The 19375-nt window shown below is 41.8% G+C and overlaps 1 protein-coding gene across 1 annotated transcript in view; it reads left to right on the top strand.

Annotated features, from left to right (window-relative positions):
* MAP1A (microtubule associated protein 1A) overlaps nt 1-19375 on the top strand; it is a 66815-nt gene that overhangs the window by 29044 nt on the left and 18396 nt on the right. The window contains exons 2-3 of the mRNA XM_029574831.1: nt 9311-9393; nt 16999-17139. The gene's annotated coding sequence lies outside the window, so the exon portion shown is untranslated. The remainder of the gene's footprint in view (nt 1-9310; nt 9394-16998; nt 17140-19375) is intronic.

Genomic DNA, 19375 nt, shown 5'->3' on the forward strand with positions numbered 1-19375 from the left:
CAGTTCGCTTGTAAAGCCAAAAGAAAAAAAAAGTTGTGTGAACCAATAATCTGTGTCTTATTCGACTCTCTCCTGTAATAGCAGAGATGATGTTGAGGTTTATAACTAGGGAGTTGCTGAGCTATGCTCTCAGATCTTACATAGGCGAGAAAGCTCTGCATTGCCTTTGGCATCTTTATGTATGTGCTGTAGTGTTTGGGAAGCTCATGGGACTTGTAAACTAGTAAGCACATCCCATATTTTGCTTTATAATATTAAGGAAGGACATGATGGCACCCTTGGCCTAGAATTGGATTTCAGAAATGTTTAGATTTTTTTTAAATATAGGGCATTAAATCTATATATTTTATTGACATGCGTGTTCGGAATTCAAGGAATGTATCAGCATTTAGTTTGCTGTTCACTGGGCCTGAGGGCTTTTAGCCTGCCAGAATTTAATTATGCTTTAGGGCTTTAATCTCATCAGATGATCAGCTCTGTGGTCTTCAACTCTTGAAGATTCCATTGCAGTCAGTGCTCGCTGCTTCCTAGCAGCTAACAATGCAAAAGAGATTTAATTTATAATACCACCGGGGCTTGTGATCATTATTCTTTGAAGAATTCTCTTGGCACTGTTGCCTTTTACTTACCAGAAGATCATTGGGTTCTGCTGCCTGTGACTCCCTTTCACTTGAAGATCGGATAATTCATAAGCAAAGCTTCTCTGAGAAGAAAAAAAAAAATTGGGTACTGTAGAATGTGATCAGCATGCTAAAGTCACTGAGTCTTGTACGGCCTCTGCAAGGACTGCTTAGTAAACAGGACCCTGAAGCGGTAAGCAAAAGGAAAAAATAGCCAGCCGGTAGGAGATGACTTCCACCGTGATCGTCAATGAGAGCAGAACGGTGAGAAGAAACATTTCAGATATTAGCTACAGCTCCAGTAGCTCCAAACAGCCTCCTAAGATACTTTGCATTCTCTACCTTTTCCTTGCTGTCGCTTCAACATTATTCTCTGCCTCAGAAAAAAAAAACAAAAAATGAATTATAGCCTGACCCAGGCTGGATTTTTTTCTGCTTTTCCAAGTCAGCTGTAATCGAAATCCCAGTTCTCTGGACAGACTCGGCTTTCCTTGGCTAGAGAATGTTTGATGCAGCCCCAGCTCAGAGGCTCGCTGCTCATGGTGGGGGCGGGGGGGGGGGGGTGAAGGATTTCTCGTAAACCACTGCACATCTTCCTGCATCTTTCAGCAAGAAGAATCAAAGGTTGGTACAGTTCAGTTTGCAATACCCGCAACTGCCGATCGATTAATTCAAGCCGCATCAAACCTTCTCTTCCTCAAAGGCCCCACAGTTCAGAGAAGGCTTTTATTAAATCCCAAGCAGCTCATCCACCCCTAATAAATATAAATGCAATCCTACAAGAACTAAGGTTAAGACAGGCTGAGGGCTCGCAGCACCAGGAGGCTTTCACTGCCTGTGCTTGTGCCATGTCTGCTCTTTGGATAAATGGAAAAAACGTTTCCAGTGCTGCCAATCCAGCCCCTTTCATGGGCAATAGATTTACTGGAATGTTTAACTGACCCCCCCCCCCCCCCAACCACCTTAAAAAAATGTTCTCCTATTTCAAATCTTAAGTAAATTCTTCCATTAAGTAATCCACATTCTCTGCATTTGTCACAATCGACTTCCCAGATTACATAAGTGTACAATATCTAGTGTTTAAATCGTTTATAAAGATAGCGTCTTCCCCTGAGACCTCTGAAATTTCGGATGCTCAGTGCAGTAGATGTTCTGAAAGAATATTTATGTGAAATGATCCATATTAATCGGTCACTGTAGGATGCTCCTCCTTGGCAGGTACAAGCATAATTTTTTTTTTTTTTAATAGAACCTGTGACAGAGGCCTGTGGGCCTCAGATAATATAAATGGACCTTTTTATGAGTTTCAGGGAGACGTCCTGGAGAGAGAAGGGGGGGGGGGGGGGGTGTAGCATGTACTAATGAACAGCTGGATGGCTTTCCAAGGAATTGCCGCGACCGGCCAAGAAGGGACGATGAGCCCAGCGCTGTCCACTGCAGCAGAAATCCGTGCACGTGGCTGTCACTGGTCAGAAACACCAGGATGTCATTCAAAGCACACCAACTTAATTTAGCGTACAAACTCAAGCAAGGAGCCAACGCTGTACTACTTGGCTTCCTTGGATACGCAAGGGCAAAAGAAACTTTAAAAAAAAGGGACAGAGAAAGTGGAGAGAGAAGAACAATGGCTTAAATTTGTTTCTGCAGCTCTCTTTGGAGAAAAGATAACAATCCCTCTCACCCAATGAATTCTAACAAAAGTGCCAGTAATTCCTCCTCCTCCTGTGAACATGGACATTCAGACAGAAGAATTCACTGTACTGGATACTCCATTTAGACTGTATGGCTACTGTGAGAAGATAATTTTACTATCATTTTAGGCCACTGCCCCATAAAGTGGACCGGCGGTGTGATTTATGTACATAGCAGTAAGACAAGTTGAAGCAGGTTTGGTCCCTCTAAAGCATTATTTGTGTGACTTTGAATGTGTCACTCAACCTCCTTATGCTTAGACTAAAGGACATTTGGGGACCAATCTACTTCTACTACTACTTAACATTTCTATAGCACTACACGACTTACACAGCGCTGTACAAACGTACAGAAAGACAGTCCCTACTAGGCAGGGCTTACAATCTAATAAGACCAACATGCAGACTAGAGACTTGGGGTATAAAGCAAAAGAAAGTTAGTTAACAAGACTAAAAGCAGATAATCAGGCATAAGTTTTAAAAGCGGTTTCCAAAAGGTGGGTCTTTAGATGGGATTTAAATATGGCAGGAGAGGGAGCAGGACGCACCAGTTCAGGAAGACTGTTCCAAGCACACGGTGCAGCCAGGTGGAAAGCACGGAGTCAAGAATTGGCAGTAGAGGAGAAGGGCACAGATAGGAGAGACTTATCCAACTAGCGGAGCACACGAGGTGGGGTATAGAGAGAGAGATAGGAGAGGAGAGGCAGTGAGGTGCTGCAGAGTGAAGGCATTTGTAGATGAGAAAGAGGAGCTTGAACCATATGTGGGAGCGGCTAGGGAGCCAATGCAGTGACTTCAGAAGAGGGGCTATGTGAGCGTAGCGACTTTGGTGAAAGATAAGTCGCGCAGCTGAATTTAGGACAGATTGCAATGGAAAGAGATGGCTCGCCAGGAGACCTGTGAGGAGCAGGTTGCAATAGTCTAAGCGGGAGGCGATGAGAGCGTGGATAAGGGTTCTGGTAGTGTGTTCAGAAAGGAAAGGACAGATTTTGGAAATGTTATAAAGAAAGAAACGACACATTTTAGCGGTGTTTTGGATATGCGTAGAGAAGGGGAGAGAGGAGTAGAAGAGGACCCCAAGGTTACGGGCTGATGTAATCTGTAACATAGAGGCTGATATACTAAGATCCGCGGTGAAACTGGCTGTAATGGCAGATGCCAATGTGTGGGGGAAATGCAGCAGAGATTTGGAAGGGGCTACAAATGCACTTCTGACGTTTGCCTGTTCCCTCTCTGACCTCTCTTCTGGCTTCTGCCGCTTAATTTTTCAACCTGCAGACAGGCGCTTACACTTAACTCCTGTCCTGACCCGGGTGCTTAAAAACCCAGCTTAAAAAAACTCACACTAATGCCATCGTGGCTTTCTGCAGTGCCCATGAATAGTTAATTGCCTCATTTGCATGGCATTAGCATGGACTCTTGCTAAATCAATCTCGGCTTTTTGAGCAGGTTTGCGTGAGCATTTTCTTCTGTGCTAACTGCATTACTACGTACACTGCTTCTATGGCCAAGTCCATAAGCAAAGCACATCAAGCAGCACCGACTGATACTTGGGTGTAATCTGCACGGCGCGGCAGATACTACCATGGGAAGCTTGCTGGGCAGACTGGATGACCATTTGGTCCTTTTCTGCCATCATTTCTATGTTTATATGTAATAATAGTTTTATGCAGTAAATGGCTTTGAAAAATCATCCCAAAGTGGTTAAAAGTAAAAAAAAATATATATATATACATAATAGTAATAGCAGTAAAATAAAATTAGAACATAAAAATAACAACTCCAGGACTGTAGTGATGTCAGGTAATGTCTCTGGTCATGCTGGAGAAGGGCTGGCTATTTTCAAGAAGCCCGCTTAGCTGCAGACTACATGCATGGTTTTAATGCAGAAATGTTATGCAAATTCTCAAAGAGAATCTCCCCACATCATTTCTCTCTGAAAATCAGAAAATGCAAGGAGAGTGCACTGGCTTAATTTCCATGCAAAAGTCGCTTTTAAAGGCAAGGACAATTTTCTGACCAGGATTCGCCATATAAAAACCGCTTTGATCTAACCTAATGCCTGTGTTGGCCTAGACAACATTTCTCTTTTCCTAATCTAAGACGTTTTCCTTTGTTTCATGGCCTCACATCCTCCCTCACTCACGCACACTCTTCCAGTCACACCTTGCACACCCACACGTGAACTCCTTACTCGTTCTTCACATGGATGCAAACCCTTTCTCATATTTCCACCTTTCATTGACTCAGTCAGCATCATCTCATGGAACTATGTGTACTTTTTACTGTATGGATACCAAAAAGACGGTACTGCATAACTATATTTTCAATCATGACTTGCCTACTCTAAGCACTAACAGATGAATTTTCAGAGGAGTAGCGCATGTAAATATATTTATTTATTTATTTATTTATTTATTTTAAAACGTTTCTATACCGTCGCTAAGTTATATACCATTGCAACGGTTTACAAATAGGCACATACACTAAGGTAAGTAAATGTAGGATATCGTACATTCTAACAGGTGCCAATAAAGTTCGGTTACAATTTCATAAATAAAATCGTTATTTGAGTAATGTTGGTCAAGCCAAGGTATATTATTGAGTTACTATCGCTTAACATTAAGTGTATGTAAAACCCAACTTTAAGACTGTAAATGCTGTTCAAAATCAGGCCTTAATTGCATTAGATATCATTATTACCTACATTGGTTCCTTGTAAACCGGGGTGATATGTATACTATACAGGAACCCCGGTATATAAATTCTTTAAATAAATAAATAAATAAATTACATTCTCTTTCGCACAAGCTACTTACCACTTTTCACTTACAATCAACCTTGATACCAAACATATCAAATTACCATGCCCAATCCGACATGCATATCTACTGTGCCATGCCCAGCAACCAAAAGATGCAATGATGTTCGCCTCTGATGCGGCTCTCAAAAAAATGCAGTCGATTTGTAGGTTATTTGGACCAAACTTCAATGAGGGAATGTGGTGACTGAAGTGTGGTCAAGGATTTGTTGCTTCTTGTCCTTAGTTTGATATGACATCATGTCATGTTAGCATGCTTAGCGGGTCTCCTCCATCCAATTTTACATGTTGGTGACATCATGAGAGTGACTGCACATGTCTGGAAGAGAAGTGAGGGCTAATCATGCTGCAATGAAGCTGATAAAGCACTGTCACCTTAAAATCTCATGCAGGGTTTTTATTCATTTTTTCTCATTATGCAGGGCCGCTGAGCCCTGTTTTTTTGTTTTTCTGACATGGGATGTGATTATTTTTATTTGCAGACCTGAACGAACAGCTTTCTGGAGGACATTTTTTCTAAGTCCAAAATATGGGCGAAGACATGTTAACCAAATGTGATGTTTATTTTGTTTCTCTCCAACCAAAGCTGAAGTTAACATTTTGTCAACTTTCTTCGGCCTTTCCTGCATTTTAGAATGAGTTTCTCACAAGGAGAGGCAATTAGGGCCCATAAAAACATAAAACAAATACCAGATGTTAAGCATAAACCCTCTAAGGCCCTTTTTTTTGTTTTTTTTTTTTGTTTCATTTTTGGATTTTTGTTCACGTGGCTCAGATCAAATATTGCACAATCTTCTCAGACTCTGTGACCGTCCTTACTAACGTTTGGAATTACATCAGCTGAGCCCGACCAGCCCTGAGAGAAAGTGGATTCTCTTAGGATCTGTCGCATGTTGCAGGGTCACATTGAGGCAGGGGATCTGGCCACCATAAAATGTTATCTTCGCCTCCGCACTGAAAACCGTCTGAATGGAGCAACTTGTAGGCTTAGATTTCCTGGACCTTACCTCCCCCACGCCTTCTGGAATTAGAAATTTGGTCTGATAAACTGGCATTTGCTGCATTCAAAAGCTTTGGTTGAAACGAGGGCTTTTGTAGAAAAGGCACTGCCGTATGGGAGGCCGCAGGTTTCGTTTTGAATATGGATCGCGCCTGGAGAAAGGATTTCATTTTACACTCGTTTACCAGCTTCTATTCAGTTAAAGCTGCCCCTCTTCCTTAATTAATCCCACCCACAGCCCACATTGATTTGGCTTTTTCCTACTGTGGCCTCATTACTGAGCTCTAGACTGGGAGAGTTCATTTCTCAGTTTCACAGTCAGAACTGGGGCTCTTATTCTATACCTACCCCCAGTATACATAAAATGCTGATTCGCATTTGATGATATTTATTTATTTATTTATTCTTTTTCTATACCGACATTCATGACCCGTCATATCACATCGGTTTACATCAAACAAAGGAGAAATACATCGAACAGGAGGTAAAAACTTGGTCGTAACGGGGTATTAACATTTTTGCAACCATTTAGAGTATAACAAATTAAGAACGAAACCTAGGGTGGGGAAAGTGGCAGGTAACAGGGGAGATGACGAAGAAGGGCTACTGGGGACCGAGGGATAAAAGCAGTATAGAATGTAACAGTATAAAAATATAAAGATGTAGCAATATAAAACAATATAAAAATGACATAACCACTATAGCAATAAAACAATATGTTATAATGTTTATAATATTTAATATAATATTTAATATAATTATAATATTAAATTAAAAGTTACCCCACTCTCCAGTTTATCCCTGCCTACCTTAAATCTTCTCAGCCATTGCCTTCCTGTCTTAAACCAAAGTCTCTTGATTTTCACTGTGTGGCCTTTTTGTCTGTCTTGAGTAGATTTTAAACTCCAAAGGAGTAGGGTCTGTCCATAATGTGGCTCTGTACAGCAGTGCATACATCCAGCGTGCACTGTGCAAATCATGATAATAGTAGTACTTAGCAAGCAGTCCTAGCAGAAATGCAGGCACACTCATGGGGAACCTAGGAAGCTGGATGTTCAGGCAATGGCCACCCTGGTATTGATAGCTATTTAGATTAGTATAGAGCCTTGTGCTTAGGCATAGGAAAGGTGGGTGCTGGAGGGAGCTTGCATACACTTCTTCTCAAGAAGGAGAGTGGAGGGGTAGCCTAGTGGTTAGATCAGTGGGCTACGACCCAGTGAGCCCAGCGTTCAAATCCCACTGTTACCCATTGTGACCTTGGGTAAGACCCTTTACCCTCCATTGCCTCAGGTACAAAATGAGATTGTAAATCCTGTGAGGATAGGGAAATACCTGAATTTAATCCTCTTTGAAGTGCCAAAAAGCAGAATATAAAATCTAAATAAATAAGATGGTGATACACAGGGGAGGAATGCAAAAAATACTGTCCTGAATAAAAAGAAATCTTGCAGTTAAAAACAAATAATAAACCTACATTCTGTCACTGGCAGTTGCTATGTATCCTTAACAGTGTCAATAGGATAACTGGGCAGGCTGGAAGGGCCTTTATTTGGACCAGTAGGTCTTTCTCTGCTGTCATTCACTAGATTCTGCTGTTCTCCAATTCCTCTGCCTCCTCTTATACTCTACTGTTCATATCTATCCTTATATCATCCATTGCTTGTCACCAATTTGCCTTAAATGAGATTGATATCCCATGAGGAAAAGTATTTTTTCTATTACTTTTTAATTAAGCTGGCTTAAGATTTAAACCATATCACTAAAATAATGCTTAGGATCAATTTCTATATGCAAGAACATAAGACGTAACAATACTCTGTAATAGAAACCTCTGGATGTAAGAATAAACTAAGTCCAAGGAATAAACCAATTTCTTACTTTTCAATAATTTGAGTGGACTAATTAAGAGAATGTGTTTAAGCAACCATCATAAAGCACTGGAGACAATTTGAGCCACATCGTCCCAGCACGGCCATCTTCAAATCTGTTGATCCAATATTACACCCCAGGGGAAAATGTTGGGCACTGGATGGATGGGAAGATACCGCGCCATATTCAACTGGTGGATAGCCAAGACCGTTCAACGCTTGGGCGGATATCATTTGAGGAAGATGTGGGTTGACACGCATTGTGGCAGAAATGTATGCTCTGGACGATTGCATTTGTCAAATATGGGAAATGACTTTTTTCTGCAGGCTTGGCAGAGGATATGCACTGGTTTAATGCAGGAGCCAAAGTTGTTACGTATGGGGGGAACCCGTCCCACATGAGCGGAAGGATACGTCCTAGCCCACACATGATGGTGGCGACTGCGTCCTGGAAAGAATATTGTAATGCTCAGTCTGTAAAACGAAGCAGGGAGGTGCCAGTAAGGAAGAGAGTGGCCTTGGGGCCACCGCTCTGCGCTTGGCCATGAATGATGAAAGTCAGGCCCAGGATTGGGCCTTGATGAATAGATGGCCAGGCACATTTGCGAGGGGCTCCAGCAGGGCCTGCTGTGTGGCGGCTTGCCTGGATCCCTTTGGTGATGGCACTCCACCGCCGGTTGGAATGAAACGTAGATATTGGCACCTGCCCTGTGGTTGAGATAGGGAGTGGTTGCAGGACTCAACGCCTAAATTAGACTCCCCTGTTAGGGTATTCTAATAAACGGCTGTGACCATTTGCATCCCAGTTAAGACTCAAGTTTCTCTTGTGTGAGTGTAATGTTGGATGTCTGGCCTGGATGGCTGGGGGTGGGTGACCGGGTTGCCCGGTTATTGCTTCTACCTTGTTTTTAAATGCTTGTATATATTGCATGCAGTGCACATACATTTATTTATTTCTAATATTTATTACATGCGTAAAACAAAAGACTCTAAGTGAGGTACAATCTTAACATTAAATATCAACATTCATCAACACAATATATCATTCAGATTTATAGTTATTCGGATTCTCAACCTATAGATGCAGAATAGATTTCTCTTACACCAAGCCCACCTGGATCTGTATGGACTGTTCTGTCCTCATTAGAACAAGCAGTTTCCTCGCTGCTTGTATTAATCTCAGATATTCATGTGCAGATACAGGAAATTAAAGTATCTCTTTCCGAGCAAGTGAAGAAGATTGAGTAGTCGAAGCAGGATGTTACTGCTTCTACCCCTCTAAAATCTGAATCTTCCTTTTATCTCTTCAGGCCAAAGGACGCTCCACCACAGAAGTGACATCCTAGAAACGGTGATCCTGGTGAACCCAAATGCAGAGAGCATTGTAGCAGAGGTAGGCTGAAAGGATGCACATTTGCTTTTGGCTTTAGAAAATAATATCATAATATTTCCTTCCTGGTAATTTTCAGTGTGGATTGGTAGCCCATCTTAAATTAAGCAGTATGATTCTATTTTGTATTCAGAGGTTTGTTTCCTGTCTTTGAATTAATTTTATGGCCTTATTGATATATTTATTTATTGAAAATACTTCTATATCTCCACTGACCATGATATCACAGCGGCCTTCAAACTCAGAGGTAAGACAAGTGGTGTTGCTCTATTGACCGTTTGCTGAAGGTGCATGGGGCACATATGAGTTTTTCAAGCTTGATTCAATTTATGAGTAGGGATTCTGAAAGAGTGAAAGTATTTCAGATTTCATACTTTTGCTGTCCATTATTATAGGCTTTTTTTAAAACCAAATCAAAGAACCTTGAGTGATAGTTCTACAAAACAAAAGCATTTAATATTTTAAGAAATTAATCTTAAATATTTGTAAAACAGGCGGAACTGCAGGCCACTCAATGTCCTTAAAACAATGATGCAGCACACATATGTATGCACTTGCTGCTGAGTCATGCAGATGAAAGATGGATGCCAGGGTATCAGAATCCATGAATCATCAATAATCAAAGAAAATATATTTAAAAAGTAGGAGAGGCATGCAGGATCATGTCTTTGGGAATGCTTTCCAACACAGATTTGCAGAAGAGGGTGATGGAGTTCTTACATTACATATTGAGTACATGCTATGCTTCAGTATGGTTTTTCCACTTGTTGAAACATGTTCAGATCTTTGTGCTGTGATTACAATGAAAAGCAAAATATATGTGTGTGTGTATATTTGTGTATGTGCAAAATGTGTATATGTGGCTGTGTGTGTAGCCCATTTTTCTTTGCTTCAGTGGCATAGCCGCGGGTGGGCCTGGTGGGAAGTTGCTCAGCCAGTTTGGACCCAGGCCCACCCAACCGGAAGAGGCCTTTTAGAGCAATGGAGCACAGGAGCTGCAAGGCCTTCATGGGATCCCATCCCTGCGACCGTGAAGAGGAGCGCGGGAGCTGCAAGGCCTTCATGGGATCCCATCCCCGTGACCGTGAAGAGGAGCGCGGGAGCTGCAAAGCCGCCGTGGGATTCCATCCCCGCGACAGCAAAGAGGAGAGCCGAAGCTACAGGGCTAGGCCTAGCGCGACCGGGTGTGCATGGCACACCCTGGGAGGCGGTGGGCCAGCGGCAGCAGGAGAGACTGTGGGTCACCAGCGGAGCCTAACCAGCCAGCGGCTTGTGGCCTTGACTGCTGCCGTATAGCCCACCGATCTTTCTGCTTGGAAGGAAGATCAGTGGGCCGTATGGCTCGAAGATAGCAGGAGGCCCTTGGGGCTGTGGTGGAGCTCATCTCACCACGGCCCGATGGTAACAGGAGACAATAATGTGTGTTAGCTTGTATGTATGTGTGAATGAGTAAGAGCCTGTTTGTGTCTGAGAACCTGTTTGTGTGTGCATGTGTGAGATCTTATATGTGTGTCTGTGTGAGAGCCTGTATGGGCGGGTGGGTGAGAATGGAAACTTGAATGTGTGTATGTGTGGGTGAGAATGGAAGCTTGAATGTGTGTATGTGTGGGTGAGAATGGGTGCCTGGATGTATGTTTCTGTGTGCATAAGAATGGGAGCCTGAGGGGGTGAGAGCTTGTGTGTGTGTGTGTATGAAAGAGTATGTAGAGTGAGAGTCTGTGTGTGTGTACACAGAATGTGAGCTTGTGTGGAGGGAGAGAGTATATGAGAGTGAGAGCTTGTGTGGAGGGAGAGAGTATATGAGAGTGAGAGGGGAGTCTGTGAGAGAAAACGTGTGTATGTGTGTGAGGAAGAAAGGGAAGAAGACAGAAAGCGAAGAGAGACACTGAAAAGGAATTAGGAAATGAGTGACAAGGGAAAAATGAGAAAAAGTGACCAGGACCAACTGATTAGAAAAATACAAAGATCAGATAACAAAGGTAAAAAAATATATAAATTGAGATTTTAACAATTATCTTTGGGAATGTGCATTTTTTATATTTTGTATTTTGCTCTTTCTTTAGTATTCCACTGTTCAGTCTTGTTTCTCAGATTATTTTGCTTTTTTTCTTCATGTTTGTTTCTAATTTGTAGTCTCTTATTTCTGTATTAGGTAAGGGTCAGCCTCCATTTGCCTGTGTATGTGACTGAAGTGCAGCATTTCTGCTAGCGTGTAGTTTCTCTGTAGCAATCCAGCTTGCTCTGTTACTCCAGTAGGTGATGTATTAATGTTCTAGGGTCTGGTGTAGTATTTGCATTGCTGCTTTTTCATAAGGTTGCTGTTGTTTGAATCCTGACAGTCAGTGCTGTGACTGTCTGGAAAGGTTCTAGATGTCCTTTCTTTGCAGGAGTTTGTGTTACTTCACAAAATAGCAGTGGAGGGATATTTTTTGCTGAGGTGACACCAGAATTTGAATATGTTTTTCATGTTAGTTGTAATGTGAATTGTCCTAGATCAGCCCTGCACCTGTTCTGATGATTAATGATATTTTATTGTAGTTATGATGATTTCTGGCTTTCTGCGAGGAGGATTCATGAAAGAATACATAGATTTTTGTTTTATTACATGATTGATTGGATCTGATTGTTTTCTTTGCTTTTTACATGATATACTATGCACTGCAATACATATAAAATAAATTAATACAGATTAATAAGGAATTTTTAATGCTGGTAAGTGCTGGAAATAATTGAAGTAAAATATTTTAACTTTCATGTATGATGCATAATATCTGTTGCAAACTACTTAGAAAGCCATTGTAGGATGCAGTATATGACATTATTTATCATTAAGAATAGAACTAGTAGGTCTCAGACCTGCATGCCTACAGCCCACCCATGTTAACCTTGTGCCCACCCAAAAATTCAGTTCTGGCTAGGCCACTGCTTTGTTTGCTGTCTAAAGTTTGAATTTCCACCACTTTGGTGTGCGGTGAACTGAGCAAATCGGAAAAACTGCACTGGATCAAGCTGCTGGGTGAGAGGCTTTTGGAATGGATTATGTGCCAGTATTCCCAAAACGTCTTAACTGCCTGCCATAGGAAAGCAATGGGGATTTTTTTGTTTTTATCGAGGCTCCACTCTCTGAAAATACTGATCCGATGTTTTAGGTTTCGGAACTTGTCGAAGATATTCCCATTTTCTTCCATCTTGCCAAATTTGGTGGCTTTCCACCTCTTCTTTGAAGAGTTGTTTTCCCCGTGGGTGGATGGACGGATGGATGGACCGGCAGACGTAGACCCCATCCTGTATAATTTGCTTTCTAACATTCTGTTGTTTGGAAGGCCTAAACGTGGCAGGGAACCTAGATTAAAAGAACTTCATTTCAGAATCCAGAATTGTTTTACCAAGCAGGAGTGGACTCTCGGAACCCTAAAGGTTTTCCCTGCTCCTCGGGCTTTTGCAAGGAGTGAATCAGTAAGAGCTGGGAGGCAGCAGGACAGTGCCGCAGGATTCGATTTTTTAACTGGAGCCAGACAAAATGTGGTTATTGAGGTTTTGAGCAAATGGAGCGAAATTGCTTGGGAAGACGTTGACTGAACTAAGGATCGGTACCCAAAGTGGTGATGAACTGCCGTGAATCACACAGCAGAGACGAAAATGTTCTTAAGTATATGGTGCATTGTTTTCATGAAAAATTCACACAAACACTGCAAGCCACATGACTTCATTTTTTTTTTTTTTTTTTTTTAATCCCTCAATACTTTTCCTATTACTTAGTGGGACCCTGGTTCCAAATGAGTTTTGAGTTCAGCAGTCAGATAATTGGATAATGAATACATTTCGTACACCAAATATTATATGTTTATAAGGTTATGCTGACATTTGAAAAGATTTTCAGTTACATCATACGAGTCAAACAGCTTGTATGTATCCCTGCTTCTACAATTAAAGCTCGTGATTTGCTTAGACAGTATTGCACACATGGTAGGTTCAGGAGGCAGAAGGGCATATCCGGGCCCTTCATCTAACTTCACAGCTGATATAATAGCCAAGATAAACTCAACCCAGACTGTCTTATTGCTCCTGAAAACTGGGTTAAATTTCTTGGTTTCATTTGAAGCATTGGGTTATCACATCAGCACTTCCATGACACTTTAAAACAAGGCTGCGCCCTACCTTGAACCATGGGACTAGGGCCAGCTACAAATTTAATTTAATTTTAAATTGAATAAAATGTATAGGCCTCATGACCTAGGTGGCTTACAAAATGCATTCATATCAAGAAAATCATTAAACATAACAAAATATTTATTTATTTATTTACAAGGATTTATTACCCCCGCCCTCCAGGGTCTGGGGCAGGTTACAAAAATACAATTATAAACAATTTAAATAGAAAACAAATAACTAAAACAATAAATAACATAAAGGTTAAGATAAAAAGGAGTGGGGACGTGGCCTGAGGGATAAAAAGCTTAAAACAAACAGCGAAAGCATAAAGAATAAATAAAACAGAATTAAGCAAATAGAGGAAGCAGGCCTAAAGGATAAAAACCTTAGGGGCGGATTTTCAGACTCCGCGAATAGGCCTACTTTTGTTTGCGCTCCAGGCGCAAACAAAAGTACGCTGGATTTTAGTAGATACGCGCGGAGCCATGCGTATCTGCTAAAAACCTGGATCGGCGCGCGCAAGGCTATCGATTTTGTATAGCTGGCGCGCGCCAAGCCGCGCAGCCTACCCCCGTTCCCTCCAAGGCCGCTCCGAAATCGGAGCGGCCTTGGAGGGAATCCTCTAACGCCCTCCCCTCACCTTCCCCTCCCTTCCTCTACCTAACCCACACGCCCGGCCCTGTCTACACCCCCCCCTTACCTTTCTCCAGGGATTTACGCCTCCCGGAGGGAGAAGTAAATCCCCACGCGCGAGCGGGCCTCCTGCGAGCCGGGCCGCAACCTGGGGGCGGGTACGGAGGGCACGGCCCCGCCCCCGGACTGCCCCGCCCCGTAGCCGCCCCCAAAACGCTGCTGACACGCCCCCGAAACGCCACGACGACCGGGCCCGCCCCCAACACGCCCCCCTTGGAGAACCCCGGGACTTACGCGAGTCCCGGGGCTCTGCGCGCGCCGGTAGGCCTATGTAAAATAGGCTCACCGGCGCGCAGGGCCCTGCTCGCCTAAATCCGCCCGGTTTTGGGCGGATTTAGGCGAGCAGGGCTCTGAAAATCCGCCCCTTAGGGAAGAAAGAGAAACAAAACAGGAGTATGAAATGAGCGCCTGGAAGTTAAGGTTCACATAGGTCTTTACAGGCTTGTCTGAAAAGATGATATTTTAGGGCTTTCTCAAATTCTTTTTTACTGGATAGTAATCTCAGAGTTTGAGGAATAGCATTCCATATGATAGGGCCTGCAACAGAGAATGCTCATTCACGGGTCACTGCTAGTCTGGTGCTTTTAGGTAAGGGAATTTGTAGAAGGAATTGGTTTTTTGATCTGAGGTTACGTGATGGAATACAGAGGTGCAAAATGGCTGAAAGCCATGAGCTTTGATTGTTATGAATGAGGCTGTGTAGGGTAGATGGGATTTTATATTGGATTCGTCAGTGTACTGGTAGCCAATGTAAACTGAAAAGGACTGAGGAGATGTGACCATGCAGTTTCGTATTGGTAACTAGCTGAGCCTCCGCATTTTGCACCAGTTGGTCGAATAGATGACTGGGGTAATCCAACATAAAGTGGATTACAATAGTCAATACCTGTGAGTATCAGAGATTGAAGAACTGTTCAAAAGCGAGTGTGTCCAGAAATGGTTTAATGTGTTTTAGAAGGCAGAGTTGATAAAATGATTTAACTACAGATTTGATATTTGTTTGCATATCTAACTTGGGGTCAAGAATAACAAGGTAACAAACATTCTTAGAGATGTTGATAATTGTATTTTCAAAGGAAATGGTTTTAGGAATATTATTGGATGTCCAAGAATCATTATTTCCGTATTTGATAAGTTTAAACTAAGTTTGTTATGACACAATCAGGTCTGACTGAGGATAGGCATAAGGAGATGAATTGTGAGGTGGATTTCCAGTCATGCCAAGTAGGAAAATAAAACTGGATGTCATCAGCGTAAAGGCGGTAAGAGACGCCTAAAATAGAAAGGAGTTGACAAATGGGAGAGAGATATGTGTTAAATAAGGCTGCTGAGAGGGAAGAACCTTGAGGAACTCCGGTGTTTAGGGAGAACCAAAAGGAAGTAGCAGACTTTATGTGGATCTGTTGAGTTCAATTTGATAAATAGGAATAAAACCAAGAAAAATCTGTTCTGGTTAGGAATAGTAAAAACAATAAAATAATATAATAGTTGGTCCAAAAATCTCTAACGATTGTCAAATTTGCAAAATTCATCTAAAAAATAGTCTAAACACCTACTTAATTAGTAAAAGGCCTGTTTAAATAAGTGTGTAACTGTTTCTTGAAAGTTTTTCTGCATGCCCGTCAATGTAAAATAATTGGTAATTGGGGCCACAGAACAGCCCCTGCCACTGAAAACCGTCTCTCCCTCTTGAGTTTACAAGGTGAATAACTGTTTTAAATCAATCAATCAGAAAACCTGCCCTATTAGCCAGTCAAAAGGCAGCCTTTTAGTGCCAATGACCAGGTGCCTGGTCCCCTTTAATTCCCCTTGTGAGAGAGAGCTCTGTGAGCGGGGCCCAACAGGGGAAGAATAAGAGCTGGGGCCCAGGTGGGGATAGGCAGACCAGGCCCAGGTCTCCAGGAGGAAGGCAGCTCTTGTAGAATATTGTTTTCCAAACACTGAGCTGTAATGAAGCTGTATGGCTACTGAGGGAAGCAGTACTACCTGTAATTGGAGTACATTGTTCTTAAGGTAAAGACAATCTACTAATGTGTTATGTTAAAGTGGCGAATAAGGACAAAGTGTTTTAGGAAAGCTGGAGTCAGTCCAGGTTTATGTCAGGGAATCACCGCTCGTTCCCACACTCCTGTATCCTTGGATTTTAAAGAACACAATAGACAGGCAAGCAGTTCTATATACAAAATACATTATAATAACACACAAAGTACAAAGCATTTATTGCCGACAGAAAACCATATGGAAACCAGATAAAACATCCAGAGTCCTATATTCAAAACATGTTCAGAGCTATTTAGTCAGAGGAGCAGCCACTGAATATGCACCTACGTTCAGCAGCCACCGCGTAGCCGTATAAGTCCTTTATAACCGATATTCGGAATTAGCTGTATAAGTATACGTGTAAGTTTAGACGCCCCCATAGAGCAGGTCTAAACTTAGTTGGGTAGACTTATCCAGCTAAGTGCGTATAAATGCATGCATCTATCCAGCAGCTTCGCTGTGCCACTGAATACACATCGTAACTTAGCTGGGTACGTTCTAACTGGCTAAGTTACCAACACAGCCAGCTTTTGATATCTATCCCCTAATGTCTCTATGCTATATTCAACATTCCTAGTACATCCAACAGTGAATGGCTCATGTGTAAGCTGATATATGTTCCTTACGACACTATGGATAAAAAAAATGAAATGTTTTTTTTTTTTTTTCATGAGATACATTAAAAATCTCAGCCTTTGATGATATTTCATCTGATGTCTGCAGGTACGTTCTCAGATAACAAATCCAGCTGCTCACAAGCTCCTGATCCTTAGTGGCCAGAGCTCAGACCAGGAAGGAGACTTGATCCTGCAAGCGGGGACCTTCACTTATGAACACTTCGCAGGAGTTTTCACAGATGCAGAGGTCGGTATTGCATAACAGAGAGATTAAATCTCCAGATGATAAATCACAGAACAAAATTTGGGTACGCTGGCTGAATTTGCTACTGACGACAGAGATTTAAACAGGGAACAGAAGGCAGGCCTGAACTTAATTCTCGGCTTTCATATTCCCCTGTGATGTTAAGTCAGAGCTTTGGGCTCAGGTTTTTTTCAGGCATTGCCAATCTAAACAGAGACCACAACCCTCAAGTGAAACACATGCAGAAAGCCTGAGGTTTTCCCCGTTTGGTATACTTATGGGGGAGCGGGGGTAATATCTACTTCTAAGTGTCAGTTTCACTTAGCACATATGATAAATTGTAACCTAACCACTAACAACTTGGAGGTCACAATTTAGCAAGCCCAATGCAGCTAAAGATAACCGGATGACTCTGCTCATTTATCTTTCTCCGTATATTCAGCAGCAATTATTCAATTTAAAATGCCGCTGAATATCCAACTAACTCTAGCCAGTCAAAATTTGACTGGCTGCATTTACAAACTTGGGGGCTAATTTTAAAAGCCCTGCACGCGTGAAATCTGGGAGATATGCATGTGGTCGGGACGCGCGCATTTTCTAACACCTGTGGCCACGCGTGTATCTCCCGCTATGCGCAGAAGAAGGCATATTTTGAAAAGGGGCGGGATGGGGCAGGATCTGGGCAGGGCGTGTGCGTCAGTGGGACAGCGCCTAATGGCGCTGTCCCACTGACGCACACGCCGGGATCCCACCGGCCCATGCAACCAGCTTCTGCACGGAAGAGCGGGTAAGTTTTAAAAAAAAAACAAAAAACGAGGGTAGATAGCGGGGTTTAAGGGGTTGGGGCGGATAGGGTAAAATCGAGGCAGGTTAGGTAGGGGGATTAGGAAATTTCCTCCCAGTCCGCTCTTTTATTGGAGCGGACTGGGAGGGAACTGGGATTAGGGCCTATATAAAACCAGGCGCGCATGTGCGCACAGGTAGCGGATTTTATAACATGTGCGCGTCGATGCGCACATGTTAAAGCTGAGTCAGTGCGTGTTAAAGCATGTTAAAACATGTTTTACTTGCAATAAATGTTGCATTAGCCTTGACATTCTTTAGTACATTGGCAGCTAAGTTTCGGATGAGGCCATGAGGGCTATTTTAGTGTGCACACTAAAAATGTTTAGCAGCTTGCTTAGTGTATCAGTCCCATAGTATCTCCATATTACATGCAACCAAAATGTATTACATTATTTAAAAAAAAACATAGAAGCATGTCAAAGTTCATTTTTATCAGTGTCTATGCAGAATTATTGAAGGATCCACATTTTCTTGTATAAGCTGAATACTTCAATGTCCATGTGGGTATAGTTACTGCAACTCTATAGGCAATGTCTAAATCAGTGAAAAAGTAAAAGCAATCACTCAGGTAATTGCTTCGTGGTCTAGATGGCTAATGTATTTTTAGATATTATAAATATGCATTTTTTTAGTTAGTTTATTCTTATTTATGCTGCTTTATTACTGATGGGTTATTTATTGGGAAACTGCTGTTTACAATAAAACAAATATAAATTTAAATAAAATGAACAGTAAAAGTATTCTTTTATTGTATTTTATTGGTGCTTTTTATTTGTTCACTGATTTGTTTTTTTGTTTGTTTTTTCCAAATTGCAGTTTATTAAGTAATAAACTAAACTAATACTTGACTTTAAGAATAATAGTTCTAGATCTGAATCATGGAGAGTTTTCTCCCATTTTATGCCTATGGAAGGATGATCGATGAATCAGGCCTCAGCCATAAAATACAGTTTGAGGTTGTCATACTGACAGGGTTGCATGTACTATCTGTCTGAAGAGAACGCTTTTCTTTAAATCTAAATGATATCACAGATTTGATTTTGTTAATTTTATTTTCACTACACAGATCATCAATATCTATCTCATCATTGATTATATTAAATTATAGCGGAGACTGTAACAATACTGACGTATGATAATTTCAAGGGACTCCTGAAAAAAGAATGCTGAGCATCAAGTATTAATTATGGAGGCAATTTTGTAACATCGCGCATAAGTTAGCCAGCAAATATGCGCATAAGTTACACCAATTTTCAAAGCAGACTTATGCGCATAGGTCCGCTTTGAAAACTACTCCAGGAACACTACCCACATGCAATTACATGTACTAGTTGACGGGTGCTAGTTTTGCAGAAAGAATGCATGCATATACTTCGTAAAATCAAAACGTGGG

Source organism: Rhinatrema bivittatum, chromosome 13 (assembly GCF_901001135.1).
Source record: "Rhinatrema bivittatum chromosome 13, aRhiBiv1.1, whole genome shotgun sequence".
Classification (NCBI taxonomy): domain Eukaryota; kingdom Metazoa; phylum Chordata; class Amphibia; order Gymnophiona; family Rhinatrematidae; genus Rhinatrema; species Rhinatrema bivittatum.